This window comes from Lagopus muta, chromosome 7, assembly GCF_023343835.1.
Source record: "Lagopus muta isolate bLagMut1 chromosome 7, bLagMut1 primary, whole genome shotgun sequence".
NCBI classification, from domain to species: Eukaryota; Metazoa; Chordata; class Aves; order Galliformes; family Phasianidae; genus Lagopus; species Lagopus muta.
In genome coordinates, this window is record NC_064439.1 from 38,619,508 (window position 1) to 38,634,748 (window position 15,241).

The 15,241-nt window shown below is 40.0% G+C and overlaps 1 protein-coding gene across 1 annotated transcript in view; it reads left to right on the forward strand.

The window, feature by feature from the left end:
• Positions 1 to 15,241, forward strand: part of RBMS3 (RNA binding motif single stranded interacting protein 3) — a 687,926-nt gene that overhangs the window by 354,798 nt on the left and 317,887 nt on the right.

Below are 15,241 nucleotides of genomic sequence, written 5' to 3' on the forward strand. Positions count from 1 at the left end.
CCCTAATGACAGATTTTATGGTTACAATAATCTGTGAATCATAAGCTCAGGAACGACAAAACATGGGTGTTCCCACCTCAACTCCTTTATCACATCTTTTGAGGGCTGTGTCACACATTGCTGGTCTGATAGATTGACAAGTATGAAACCCACGGAAGGTGGCCTTGAAGTCAACATCTAGTTAACTGCAGTTCCACTGAGAACTGATGATGTAGAAAGTAGCACCTTCTTCCCCTCTGTTTATCTGCAGAGTCATATTTGCAAATTCTATTGATAAATATCCATTTTATTGTGTTTTATCACTGGAGAGGCAACAGAAAGGAGCTCTGTGCTCCTCATGCATCATCAACAGAACAGTTTCCGAAAACACTGCACCTGGTTAACCCTCCTCACTTGACTGACTAGTGAGTAATAAAGGTAGACATGAGTACCTGATTTGATTTCCAATGTCTTAATTATTATTGATTAAGTGGGAGGGAGATAATCCAGTTTGCGATTCCAAACAGCGATATCTTGGGTAGAATTTAGAATAACACTTTTTTTGTGTGTGTGTCAGAATAACATCAAGCCATTAAAAAAAAAAATATCTCCCTCCTCTGTGATATAGGAGCAAAGTGCTTTTGTTGTAAAATAGTTTTCTTCCAAAAGACAACAGTCTTCTTGATGTTTTTTTCATTGCAAATCAGCATTTTCAATATAAACCAACAAATGTTGATAAAGTAAGGAGCAGCCTGGAGCTTACCTACTGTCGTGAACCCAAATTGCTGTTGTTTTATAATTTGGAATAAGACTACGAATGTAATGGGATGTTATATACTTTGTCTTGTTGCTCTTCCCGGTTCTCACCAGAAGAGCCAGAGAATTCCCCTAAATGTGTCTTATGAATACACAACTAACCAGAGCTGGAAGTAGAAGACTTATTGAAGTGAGATCTGAACTTCAGTAGAGTAGGGTTACCTTGGGAGTCTTCTCTGTGACCTTGTCCTTGTGAAGTCACTACAACTCAAATGCTCACAGGAGCAGTGTGCTGGGGATATTTCATATTGGATGCAAGTTCAATTGTGAATGTACCTTCCTGACATTTATGCGAACAGTATTCATTGACACTTTTCACTTGTGACAGCCATGGGTAACCCCAGCTTAAGGGCCAGATTCTCAGCAGGTATAAACTGACTGTAGCTCTGCTCATATTCAGAACGCAAATTTGCTGGATGACTTACAGCAATCTGACCCTTTCCGAGCTCAGACAAATATTTTCAGCTGAGCAGGAACGAGCTAACTATTCCTGCAGGTGCCTCACAGCAGTGGTATTTGGTGCTGCAGTCAAGATGTGAGGCACAAGGCAGCTGTGGGTTACTTGAACCCAGTTCAGAGAGTGCGTTCGTACCCCTTGTCTGTGCATGGGAAAGGCACATCAACTATCCGAGAACTTCCTTTTGGCACTGCACTGTGGCAAAATTTTAATGTGCTTCACTAAACTTAATCTGGTCTGTGATTAGAGAGCTTTGTCTTGCTATCATGGAGTTCCTGTGTGAACAGATGTGCTGTAAGAAAAATGCTGACATTTATTTTGCTGATTTTCTATCCTTTGGCTGAATGGATTTAAGGACAAACTGGATAGTTGTTTTGAAGTATTTATCAAAGCAAAAGGGAAAGACAATGTAGGAAAAATTAAATGTGAAAATACAAGAATTTGTCATGATAACCTGTATACTCTTAAAGTATTAGATGGCAAGGTATTTTCTTTACCTTTGCTGTTGCTTATGTAGTAGAGATGGATAAAAGTATAGATCCCTGCTTTCTTAACTCATAAAAATGAAAACAAAAAACAAAAAAATACAGTACATACAACAGCAGCCTGCAGTTGTGTAAGTAATGTAGTAAAATAGTAATATACATTATATTACTGTACATATAATTATGTATACATACAGGATATATGTTTGTGTCTTTAGATGTGGTTGCCTCCTAAACAGCTTTCACTTAACCCCCTTAACTGGGGTCTCATCACACAAATGAAAGATGCCGAAAAGGTATTCCCAAAACAGCTGAAGGTGCTGGTTTCTGGACTTCCTGCATAGATGTAATGATCTAATTTGTTACAAGATATGAGGTGAGAACTTGAATTTCATTCTGTGAATCACAGTATTATTTGCAATGCAGGATTTGTAGAGAGCAGCTTTTCGGAAAGGTGTTCACCAAACCTTTTTATGCCCAGGATGTAGCCTGGGCTCCCCTAGGGCTGGCTGCCAGCGCTTTGTGAGCCCTTCTGAATCCATGTCCTCTGCTGCAGCATGTGACAGTGCTGCCAGCGGTACAACTGTCATTTGCAGTGTCTGACATTTGGCAGGTCTGAGGAATGATGTTCTAAAAACACAATATTTCTCTCTCAGAAGTATAGGGACTGCTGGAAATGCTTGTGGCTCTGTACATTTGTCATAGCATATCCCATTTCCAGGTTTATTTCAGCAAGAGAGCCACCCTCAATGTGATGTGTAACATTTTTTTGTTTAATTGCTTTCTGCCAGGTGGCTATGGAAGAGAAACTGTTTCATCAGAATTGTTTGATAAAGTGCAGAGCTGTCTTGGTGGATCCTGTGTGCATTGTTGTATTTCTGCTGCGTGTGTTTAGGTGGTGTGTATAGAACATAGGACAGAAAACTGCAGACTGGTGTACCATTGATGCTTGAAGTGCAGAGTCCATTACACACGATGGCAGACATTTCTGACAAATGTTCAGACACTATCAAACCTTCTATCAATTTAAGAGTAACCTTGTCACAGTAATCTGTCAAACTGTTCATAAAACTAAAGGAAAACAAGTCATCATAGGCTGTATGGTAACTGAGTAAATAATAATAAAAATTGCTATTGGAAGGTTTTTATTTTGTTTGGCTGAGATCCTCAGTATCTGGTTTAACATGTATTCAGCAAAGTCTCATCAAATTCTCTTTTACAACAGAGAGCTGTTAGGTTGCACTTTTGTCTTTTGGAACTTTATACAATTGTGTTGTCAAAGGTTACAATGAAAAAGAGTTGATGAAAATATTTATTAAGAATATGCTCTTCTTTTATGTAAATATATTTTTTTGTCCTGGATTCTCATAAAAGCAGAGTAAGCAGACTTCCACAGATGGACCTTGGCCACTCTTAACCTTTCATGAATTTTATCAAAAGAAGGTGAATGCCCATCCCTGATCATATTGATCATCAGAACTTGTTAGTCTAAAAATTTGGTTTTAAATATGCTATGAAAAAATATAGTAAATACCATGTCATTCACACTTATTACTCTGAGGTGCACAGTCTCTACTTTTGTAATGATATTATCCATCTCAGCCAAATGTTTCCAGTCAGAACACTGTTTTTGTTCAGAGGAAAGGTAACCAACCATAAGATAAAAAATTACAGATTATAGACAGAAAAACATGCCATGTGTCTCAGTACAAAAAAAATATAAATGATTCTCTTTTGAAGTCCTTTGAATTCTCTTATGAATGCTTATCAAGCATTCATATGACTTGTCACTCGTATTGTCATGCACTGTATTTTATTTCATCCTGAAGAGTTCCAAATTCTCTTGAAAACATTCACAGATGGCTTCGTCCCCCACTGGTGTAGTGGACACATCACATTCTTACTTAGTATGTCCTAGTGGAGAAGGGAAAACTCACAAACGGAACATTTACTAATTTGAAACATTTTTCATTTCACAAACTCACAGCTTCTCTCAGAGCATTTTGTTATTTCTGCCTGTCTTTTCTTACATGTGTGTGCTGAAGAAGACAGATTCAAAATATCTTAAAAAGATAAAGTTATTTTTGGAAAACAGAATGGGAATTTGGGGAAAGAGATCATGCTTTTGTTTCCCTCCCCTCCTCCACCAAAACCAACACAAATTTCTGACAAGAAAAGTTGCCTTAAAAACCAGTAACATATGACAAAAAAAATCACATCCTTGTGCATTCCATACAATAAGACACTGGCATGTATTGAAAAGAAAATCCCTGTCGGTCTTGAGTCACTCATGAATTTTTCATGCCAAGTTTATGGTCTAAAAGAAATCTGTTTCAACCTTCTGATGTCTGATAGTTTAAACCTACCTATATTTTTTTTGTCCTAAGCTATTTCTCCCCACCTGCACCAGTAACGTACCCTCTCTAATCTTCAATTTCTATTGCTCTTCTTGTTTGGGTTAACTATCTCATTGCCCTTCAACAAATTTGGACTTTTCTTGTGATCCAGAGATTATAAGAGGACTTAATTAAATCAACAAAGGGAAAAAAAGTAGCCATACATAAAGACCAGAAAGTGCGTGGATCAAGCTGACTTTTGTGGAAGATGAACCAGTTTCTCACATGTGTATATATAGCATTCTAGGTATGAGAAATTCACACCAAAGTTATGATTATTTGTCTCCTTGACAAGTCATTGTGTGTTAGATGTTAGCCTTTCATCCCTTTCTGACTGTCCTTGTTGTTGTCCCCGTGGAACCTCTGAATAAATATTCCAATCACTGCTGTTTGGATTCTGCTTAACAGCTAGCACCAAGGATAATGTAACTGAGGTTATTAATTGACAATACACAGATCATTTAATTCACAGAATCACAGGATGGCCAGGGTTGGAAGGGACCTCAAGGATCATGGATCTCCAACCCCCCTGCCACATGCAGGGCCACCAACCTCCACATTAAATGCTAAACTGGGCTGCCCAGGGCCCCATCCAACCTGGCCTTGAACACCTCCAAGGACGGGGCATCCACAACCTCTCTGGGCAGCCTGTTCCAGTACCTCACCACTCTCTGGGTAAAGAACTTCCCCCTGATGTCCGACCTAAATCTCCCCTCCCTCAACTTAAAACCATTTCCCCTCATCCTACACATACCGACCCTTTCAAAGAGTTGATTCCCCTCCCCTCTGTAGGCTCCCTTTAGTTAGGTATTGAAAGGCTGCAATGAGGTCACCCTGCAGCCTTCTTTTCTCCAGGAAATTCTTGGACTGTTTTTGAAATGAACTCTGTACAGTCCTTTTGCCCCACAGAGAACTGGTTGAGGTTTCAAACGGGGTTCAAGGTGCCTTTCAGGACAGCGTCCCTTGTTAACAGCTTCAACAAGTACAAAATTTCCAGTTAGTGCAAGTTTTATAGCAAGTTCACAATGGCCAGTTCTGCCACCTGTTAAATCAGCTTGAGTTTGAAATCCCTGGCTATTCTTATCCTCTTTTGTGAAAGTAACAAAAGTTTGTATTATATGAGCTCCAATTAAAAGGTAAAGAAAACATAATTCCTTCCTTTCCTCCCTTTTCCCTCTCACATTAGAATGATAATTACAAAATACTGCTTTGCGTTATACTCAAAATAAATTCTAACCAAAATCAAATTTTCTTAACAAGTTCAAAACCAAAAGTAAATCTAGGAATTTTTATCCAATGTAAATGGATGTTCTTGTCCTGGCCTTGCTGTAGGCAAAGCCGAACTATCTGTGATGTGTAATAGTAGAGTATTAGCCTGTTTCTGCTGCTATGCTGTAAGTTGTCATTTTGTTGAGGTAACAGAATGTCCCAGGTTCTGCAACGCTGTGTATATTAAAGCAGAGTATACTGCGGCTGCAGTACTAAATCAAACAAATCAACATCTCTCCTGTAATTAGCAGTGCTCGGCACCATTGCTCCGTGACATTGCATAGACTGAAAAGGTGAGAGAGTGCTCACCCAGTGGTATTAGCTCATATAGGAACTGAGGGACATCACATTCTTCCTGCTTAAATCTTGGATATTTTGGTTCAGTATCCTGGTAATAAGAGAGGTGAATGGTTCTGCAGTAACTGGGAAAGTCTGCTCAGCAGATCAGGCTTTGCGGGAAGCAAAGAAAAACTTATATTAAAGGGCAGAAAAGAAAAAGATACCCAAAACAACAACAACAAAAATATCTTCTTTTTTATTCCAAGTAGAGTTGGGACAGAACAGTCCCAGGATAGAGGTATCACTGGACCAAATAGAGCAGAGGTGCCCTGCTGGACTGAATAGGATGAGTCAAAGTTGTGAGGGTTCTGCATGGGTTTGTTCCTTCATTTTAATTTGCTTATTTAGGTCAGACTGAAATACATGGATACGTCATTTTGGAGATGTCTGTATTATTCACAAGTTCTTTGTTCCTGAGACTTTCCTAAAAGAAGATTAAGGTAGATGGGAGAGGGAAGAAAAAAATGAATTTCAAGTCAGTATTCTAAGTCAAAATGACAAAAGCAGAAAAAGAACACAATGCCATGGATGTGATTTGTTGCTTATTTCGTTGAAGATATCTTCATAGTAATGGACCTTATTAATGCTGTAAAATATCATTTTGGAGTTCATCTTTGGCTCCAGAAGGCGTATTTAAGTGAACTTGAGTTTTGTCTGAGTTGTTTTGCAGTTTTAGACTCATTATACATGTAATACATCTTCTTAGAGTGTATGTATGTACAGACATGGATGAGCACAGGTGTGTTTTCTTCTACCTATTATGACTTTAAAATTATTTGTATATTCATTCCTCATTACAGTCATCTGTAAATGTCTTCTATTGTTTAAAAACAAACACTAAAGTTGCCCCAGCAGGCAGGGAACCAATCCTTTTCTTACCTATCCTCTTTCATCAGGGAAAACAAAAACTCTAGGTCAGCACATGCCCACAGCACTTACAGAGAGCTCCATCTGGGATGTAAACGTTCTCATTGTCAGGAAGAAAGGCAGAAAAATAATCTGCGCAAAGTAATAAATGAGCACCTGCACTCTTTGCTGTTTTGAATGTGCCCGTCTTTTCACTGGAGTGTGACAGAGTGTCAGGGAGAGTTTCTCATCTCCTTTCAAGCTGGATGAACCCGATTTAATGGAAGATAGGGGAGGAGACAGCATTTTCAGACACTGCTGCTGAAAACATTGCTTTTGATGAATTTTAATTAAAGTCCTTGGGAAAAAAAAAAACAACAAAAAACTACACAGAAAACTGAGTGCTCTTAACGTAAATATTGAGTCTTCAATGTACTCGTGTGAAGAGTATGATTGTAACAGCCACTTGTTTTGCTTCATGTGCAGGAAGGGAGATAGAAAGAAGGCAAACCCACTTAATGACTGCCCCTGATTTGTTCTGAAATATGTGTTTCTGGTCTTTCCTTGTCTTCCTCCTCTTCCCATTTCTCCAGCATATTATGCGTACAGCCAGTCAACCATGGCATGAGCCATGCGTGAGGCTGGCCTTCTTCCTTTCACTGATGTAAGTGTTTAGGAACCTAAAACACCCATAGCTAGAAACTATCCTCAGGATAGATAGGCTGTGCACAGTGCGTGTCTGTCAGTCAAATGTCTGGTTTTGTAACATGGGTGTTGCTCTGTTGAAGGACCTTCATTACTGTTAGACTCTTGAGTCTACATTTTCCAGCCCCTCCCAAGGTGTTCTGTACTACTTGGATGCCTGGTTTCTGCTTGCCGGGGAGGAGGCTGGTTTGATGTTCTGGTGATGTCACAGAGGTTTCTGCCCTGCTGTCCTTTGGGTTATTTTGTCTTTTATGAAGGAAAGTTTTAGTTATGTTTTGTTCTTTTTGAAGCTTACTCTCTGTCTTTTTTATTTGGTTGCATTTTTTTGTATTAGTTGTCTGCAATTCTGCAGTGTCAATTTCAGTGAGTCTTTTAGAGCTGTTGTCTTTTAAGAAGTGATAGCAGCAGCGGGAGGACAGACCGATGGCTGTGTGAATGCACAAAGCGTGAGAAAGAAGCAGGAAGCTCTGAAACTGGGATGGGGTTCACTCTCTTCAGGAGTCACTGACTTTCAGGAGATGATGGAGACGATGTTTGTGTTCTGACATTTGTGTAGCAGAAATGTTTCTGTAACCTTTATCCAGAAGGTATGACGCAGATGATGTTCTGATCTGTTTGAGAAGTACATTGTCCTACAGCTTTGCTGTAAGGAAACAATATCAGCTATGCTTAATAACACTCCAGCTCTCCTTAAACAGGAATAACCTGAGCACTGCTTCCAGCTAATGGCAGGAATCGTAGAGCATGGCTGTAATTTCTATACAAGGGGAAGTGGCAGGCCAGCTTTGATGGCAAAGCTATTGAATATTATCAGCACTAAAACAAAAATGTCATTGTATTCAGTTGCTAGACTTCCCCATACCGCTCCAAACAAGTATAGACAAGAGCTCTGTGCTATGTAGCATGCAGTGTTCTTCATTCCAAGTATTTGGTAACTTCCCAGAATTATTTGTGTGACAAGCGCCGCTCTTAGTTTTATATTAAAAACTAAAACATCTTGGATTTTTTTTCAAAAGATGTTCAGTAGAGAAGGAATTTCTTAGAATTTTTGCAGCTACGTCAGAGGTTTTCTGTCTGCCCCGTTATAAAACTGAGACAGGAAAGATGGAATGTTTTCAGCTTAATTTTTGGAAGATGCTGAACTGGAAAGGTTTTCTCTTTGGATATGAATTTTCTGTGTTGCCATTGTAAGCCATGGGGAAAGTGGAGAGCTCTGGATCCTTATTCTCTTGGGTTATTTGAAAAGTAGCTGCCCTAGTGGCAACCTCAAGTGAAATAAAGATAGTAATAGCCATGTGACACTTCAGGTCCTATTCAGAAAAATGTTTTCTGCTAATGAACACCCAGTCTCGTGTGAGCTTTGTGGAAGCCCAGCAGTCTGTTCAAATAGCTGTTACTGCAAGATCAGAGCCATATTATTGTTTTCAGTGTAATGCAGGCAATCGGTGAAGCATTTATGGCTGCTACTGCCTGGTGATCACACAAAAAAAGGAGAATAGGCTTGCTTTCCTCACTTAAGCTTTTCAGTTCAGCATTTCCATTTACCCCTGGGATTATAATCCAATTATGAAACTTCAATTATTTTCTGCGAATCATTGATTCGTGATGAGCGTTAACTTTTCAACTTCTTTATAGTAGACACCTAGTAATTAAAGGGGATAAAATACATAGGTTACTCTGAAAGTAATGCTTTCTATTTACTACCATGGAAGCTACAGCACATATGAAGAGCACAGTAAACACTGTTTGATAGAGCAGAGCTATGGAGCACTCTTTTCCAGTATAGTCTCTGCCATTAGCTGTGCATTTTTGCCAGTGATGAACAAGAGCCTGCATGTTGCTCTTGTCATGATCAGCACCAGCAAAGGTGACCCACTGTCACTGCTGCCACTGCTGAAACACACCACTCACTACTTCACTGTGCTCACATTTACTGTTTGGTCTTCATGTTCCTTCAGAAGTGTTGATGAATATCAGTGAGTGCCTTTTTTTTTTTTTTTTTTCCCCACATGGAGGAATTCAATCACGCACCTTTGCTTCACATGCACTTCCATGTCAGAAACCATTCTGTCCCTCTGCTGCCATCTGTCACATGACAACAAAATGTAATAGAATATTGTTGGGAAGGTTCAACCTCTACTACCATACCTCCAACATCTGCCTCTGATGTTGTGCAAAGCAGGAGGCATTACTTTGGAAGTGTCCCTTATAATTCACAGGTTCATACAGTTTAGCATTTAGAATAGACCATGGGATGATCTAGCATTATTTCTAGCATTATTGTCTCTTGGATTCAGGTCCTTAAATTTGCCTTGTTTGCTCCTAGACTGAATGCAGCAGTCTATTTGTGTTAAGAATATATTTCAGAAAAGCACCCCTCTGGATCTGAGAATATGAAAGCAATAGCAAACCTGCTGCTGACGCTAACGATTTCTTGCTGTGGTTAACCGTGCTCCCTGTTCAAAATTTGACTGATTTCTAAATCGGCTTTCTGGTGCACATTTTCACCTCTTCATTCTTGATGTAACCAGATCAAAGACTTTTCCAATTCTCTCCCTCTCTGCCCCTCCTCCTACCAGATGGACATACGTGCTATAATCAAGTAACTTTTCCGACTTTTTTTCTTACTAATAAAAATAGATGGAGCTGTTTAAGTTGATGATTACAAGATAGTTTTCTCCAGCCTTTTGATAATTTCATCAAGGGCTATGGATGACATCAGTATTCATTTCAGTCTTTTTAAAAATAATTATTTGAGGTTAGAAATCATTTCCTTTTTGTGTTTTTAGAGATTTGTTGTAATGTGTGGTTTACGTATCATATCTATTTGTATGTGTCTTTAAATGAATGAAGCAAAGCTGGAATAGATGTGTTCCTCAGCAGAACAAATAACACTCAAAGACTGATCAGTGTTGTTCACTAAGGTGCAGTGCACATTCAGTGGAGTTCGCAGTGCCTTGGTGCCTAAGCTGTGACAGAACCAGAAGCTGTCATCTCCACCTCTGTGGTTTGATTACCTTTGGTCATGAACCAAATAGATGTCTGTCATGACACCAGGTTGCTCAAAGTCCCATCCTGTGGCCTTGAATGCTTCCAGGGAGAGGGCATCCACAACCTGTTTCAGTGTCTCACCACGCTCACAGTAAAGAATTTCTTCCTAATATCTAGTCTAAATCTACCCTCTTCTGTTGCTACATGCTCTTCTAAAATGTCTTGAAGTCCAGGAGGCTGCTAATAATGATACAGGTGTAAAATTCTGTCAGTGCTTTTAGGACCTGCAGTTGTTTCATCTCTATTTTCAGTGAGTAGTAAGAAAAACCTGGCTTTGCTGAAACTTGGATTTCTGTTGTTAGTTCCTGTTAGGTTCTGCATTGGTTAGTGGTTTTTTTAATACACTTTGAAAAAAAGCAAGGATTTATCTTAATTGTGAGAACAAGTCTTTTCTCCCTGATGTGCAGTTGCTATGGTCTGCTGGGGACCAACTATGTGCCATGGAATTGAATACCTCGTCCTCTCTATTTCTTTTTTTCCCTTTTACCTCTTTCCCCTTGCCTCATTTTCTTCCCCTTGTGTAAATCCCTATAAAGACGGGTATTTCTGTATGGTAGTCAAGCTCACCATTAGCTGTTGGTTGGGGGTGCAACTGTGGTGAAGAAAACAGTCACATTAAATCTCCTGCCCTAGGATCGTTACAGCGAATGCACATGTGGCATTTTAATCTCTCTGCAAAGACTTCTGAAGGGGATTTCTTAAGGACTGCACCACTCGTTAGTAGCTGTCACCAGCACTCCTCTCAGCGGAGGATTCACCGCACCTGGAGTCAAAATGTCACCAAGCCAATACATCTCTATTGCATCTGCATGCCAAGTCCCAGCAGCACTGTGTGGGGCTTGGGATGCTGAGCCTGTGAGCAGGGTCCCGGCACTGTCAGCAGATTCCCGGTGTTGGCCACTGCTTTTTTGGCTGGGCTTCTGCTGCGGCAAGCTCTCTTGTGGGATGCTGAGGTTAGCCCGGGGTCAGGCTGTGTGCCAGCATCCAAGTGCCCATCGATCCTAACAAGGCAGCCTGCCTGTCCTACTATTGGGAGGTCTGCAGCTGGTCTGCTGCGTGGGGTTCAGTAATGGTATGAGCAGCATAGCCTGCTCTCCTGTTACAGAGATCCACTAATGCTGGCATCGAGAGTGGTGGGTAATTCAATCATGCAGACAAAAATGATATTAGTATAACATTAAAGAGCTGCGTAGACTAGCAAAAGACAGGAAATTACAGAGTTCAGGCTTGAAACTTTATCCTGAACTCACCCATGTTGTGCCGGGGTGTTTGGAAATTTCCACGGAGCACATGATTCTGTGGAATCTGCAGCAAGGGAATCATCCTGCTGGGACAGAGAGGATTTCCTTGGCTGGTACCATCCAACATGAGTGAAAATTATATAAAGAAACCCTGGCACAATTTGCAGAGCATACCTGAACAATGTGAGCTTCAAATGTTGCCTTGTGCAATTTGACTCCCAGTATCACTGAAGTGCCACACCAGGATTTAGTTGCACTGACTTATTTCAGACCAAACTGAAGCTAAGACCTACTGATTTTTAGGGATTGCCTTTACCTGTTGTCTTCTCTGAGAGGGTTCTTGTTGCTGCTACTGTTCAAAAGGTTTGTTGTTGGTTTTGAACTTTGCTTTTGATTTCAAGACAATGCTGTTATTTATTTGAGGTAAAATTACTGAAACGAAACTGAATTATCAAAAAACAAAATAATAACAAAGCACCCTATAGCCATCCTTGAGGCTTGCTAATCTTTTTCCTTTTCTTTCTTTTTTTTTTTTTTTTTTCCCCTGAAACTAGTAACACAACTGGGTCAGAAATACTGGTTTTACCACACACAAAAAAAAAAAAATCCTTGGTTGGGAGAGGGTGAGAATAAGATGTCAAGTACCCTTATCTTCTTCCTATCTGCTTCTGGTCCTCCTTTCTGTACCTGCAGGGATGAGCAGTTCATACAAGGAACTCATGGGTTAAGGATGAGATAAAGAGTCAATTTGCAGTGTAGCTAAAGGTGTTTACAGAGAAGGGGTAAGCTGTTTTGTGAGTAAAATTGTTTTATTTCACCCATTGGCACAACAGTTAATCAAGTGCCATGGGGAGAATCATCTGTCACTCCTAGGATGGGATTTCACTGCAATCAAAGGGGAGACTACAGATCTCCTGGAGATGGTAGAGCCAACAAGTTTATGGCTTGCAAAGCAGCTAAAAAAGCAAAAGATGCAGCACAAAGATAGTTTCTCACATTTTCAGGCAGTTTTTGAAGGCTGTACGGAAATGCTTTCTTCCCTTGAATACTCTCTTGCGATGCTGCCGAAGTAAAACCAATGTGAGCTGCAGCTGTGCTGTTCACTGCAGTGGTGATGTACCTCGATTTGGAGTTCATTGTTGTGTGGCTCGGGGGGGGGGGGGGGGGGAGAGTAACATGCATGATGGTTGTTATTTTGAGGAAGGTTTTAAGATTTAAATCTACTGCAGTGAAAATACAGAGTTACAGAAACTAGCAAGGGTTATTTTGTTCTCCCAGCAGCTTATTTGGAAGTTACGTATGGCATTTTCTGGAGATGAGGTACTCTTGGAATGGTTAAGCTCAGAGGTTGTTCTGATTTTCCCACTGTGCATTTTCTGTGCTGAAGAGCTGGGGAGGAGTGCCACCGTGTCTGTCTCTGTGGTGAACAGGACAGTCATTAATGACCATGCATAGAACAGTAGGATGGCTGTATCCTAGGGGAAATCAATTTTCTGCAGAGAGCCAGGCTTGTAAAGAGTAGAAAATTTCCACTGAAGGGGAGGGGAGGAAGGGGAGACAAAATTGGCAGAGCAGGGATTAAAAAATAAAAAGACTTCAGAAGTGAGGAAAAACTCGAAAGGCTCTCTGTACAAGGGTTATTTGTTGTTGTTGTTGTTGTTTATTTGTTTGTTTTTGCTGTCCAAGTTGTTCAGATCTGAAATATGCTGATCTTAAAGGTAGGAGAGTGAATGGCTGTCTGGAGAAGCTCTGGGATGAGAGACACAGGAGAGGTTTGGGAGTGGAGGCTGCCTGAGGTTTAGACAAATGATGATTCCTTGTTAAAGCACTCTGCTGTTATGTGGATCAAAAATATAAAGAACTAATGGAGATATGAACACTACTGTCCACTTCAGTTCCTAAAGGAGCATCTATATTGCAGATGCTTCTTGGTTTTGGAGCTAAGCAGTGAGACCTGAGCCTAAGTTAAATCTTGCTGAGGTCCATGCTGTCTGACAGGACTGGTGTAACTCGTGTCACTCACAGAGTCCCTGCATGCTTGGGACTTCAGAATACAATCTTCCATTCATTCTCCATTCTTTTAGATTTTTGTTTCCTCTCTAAATCATGGAGCCATGGCTGTGGCACTGAGTGTTTCTCAGTTTTGGATCGCCCAGTGGCTATGGAAGTCTTTCTCCACACTTTTAATGGTTTGCCTCACCCTCTTCTTTTTTTGCTGTTTTTCTACTATTTAAACCACGTTCTTCCCTTGCAGATAAGTTGAAGAAAGCTTTTTTTTTTCCAAAGATGCTGCTGTGTTGAAAAAAAAAAAAATATCCCAGGGGAGATAAGGGAACAAGATTGTAGCTGGTGTTAAATATCATCATTTGGAGAACAACTCTAGTAAATTTACTTATACTTGTTTGTGTGTTTGTATATTTATGTGTATGCATCTTAAAAATGTAAGCTGACATAAATCTTTAAACCTCAGAGAAGAGGATGATCCTTTTCTGACCCTGCTCAGTATTAAAGACTAAACCAGAGATAACATTCACATAAACACTGAAGCTTGAACAAAGGAGCTGTTGTCCTGATAATGTGGGAGTCAAAAAGAAAACAAAGTCTGAATTTCGGAAACTGTCTTACAAAATGGAATGCTGCGTGTACTGTAACATTTAATAGCTATCAGAGATTGCAGAAGAGAGGAACCCATAGGTCTTTCCTTTCACCTCAGTGGTCTCTGGATCAAACCCAAAGAAAGTGAAGGTCAGGGGCATCTAGGAAATGAATAGCTGTAGTAGACCTTTTATTTTGCTTTGGCTTCTTGTTCAAAATGTTGATCTTTTGGGAACTTCCTCTGAAAGCAGAAAAAGGGAAACAAAGTGGGAGAAATGGATGCAAATGCTGTTGATGAATGAGATTCTTAAGAGATGAGGAAAGACATGGCCTTAAATTACAGATGTTTGGTTTAGACGAGTTGGCCATTGTGTGCATTGAAGACTGTTCAGGATATGAGTTAACTTACTCATATTTATAAACATTTGCAGACTGTATGTCTGTATCTCACAGAATGTGACTTTGACTCCATGAGGATTGTCTGGATGTCCCTCTTACATTGTTTTTCTACTTTCATTGCTTCTGATGGCCTGTACTAAAAGTGATGTGCTTGACACTGCAGATGATCATTGTAAATTTCGCGACATATATTTTTAAATCCAGCAACATTTGGCAGATTCTGTTTTGGTTGCTGAAATATTATTTACCCATATAGGATATGCTTGTCATTTATCTGTATGATAGCAGTAGTAAAGCGAATGGTACAAACACTGGCGTTTTCATAAATCCAGCAGCTCATTTTATAAGGCTGGGAATAAAATGCAGGGTGGATTTTTTCATTGTTATCCTTCCCCCCTCTTTATTCCCCCCTCAATGTTTCAGATGTTTTCAGGGACCCAGAACATGTAACTGCCAAGCACTGTTCTTTCCCTAGCTGAGGATGTTCACTAATATTTGATGAAGATGTTGCCCTTGGTGTTGCCAACCCTCAGAAGTTTATTGCGAGGTGCACAGTATTTGTTTCTTAAACCCTTAGATCCTGAGGCATTGATAAGATGGGAATCTCAGCTTTCAATTTAAAAAAAAAAAAAAAAAAAAAAAAAAAGGAGGTTTCTTTCTGTT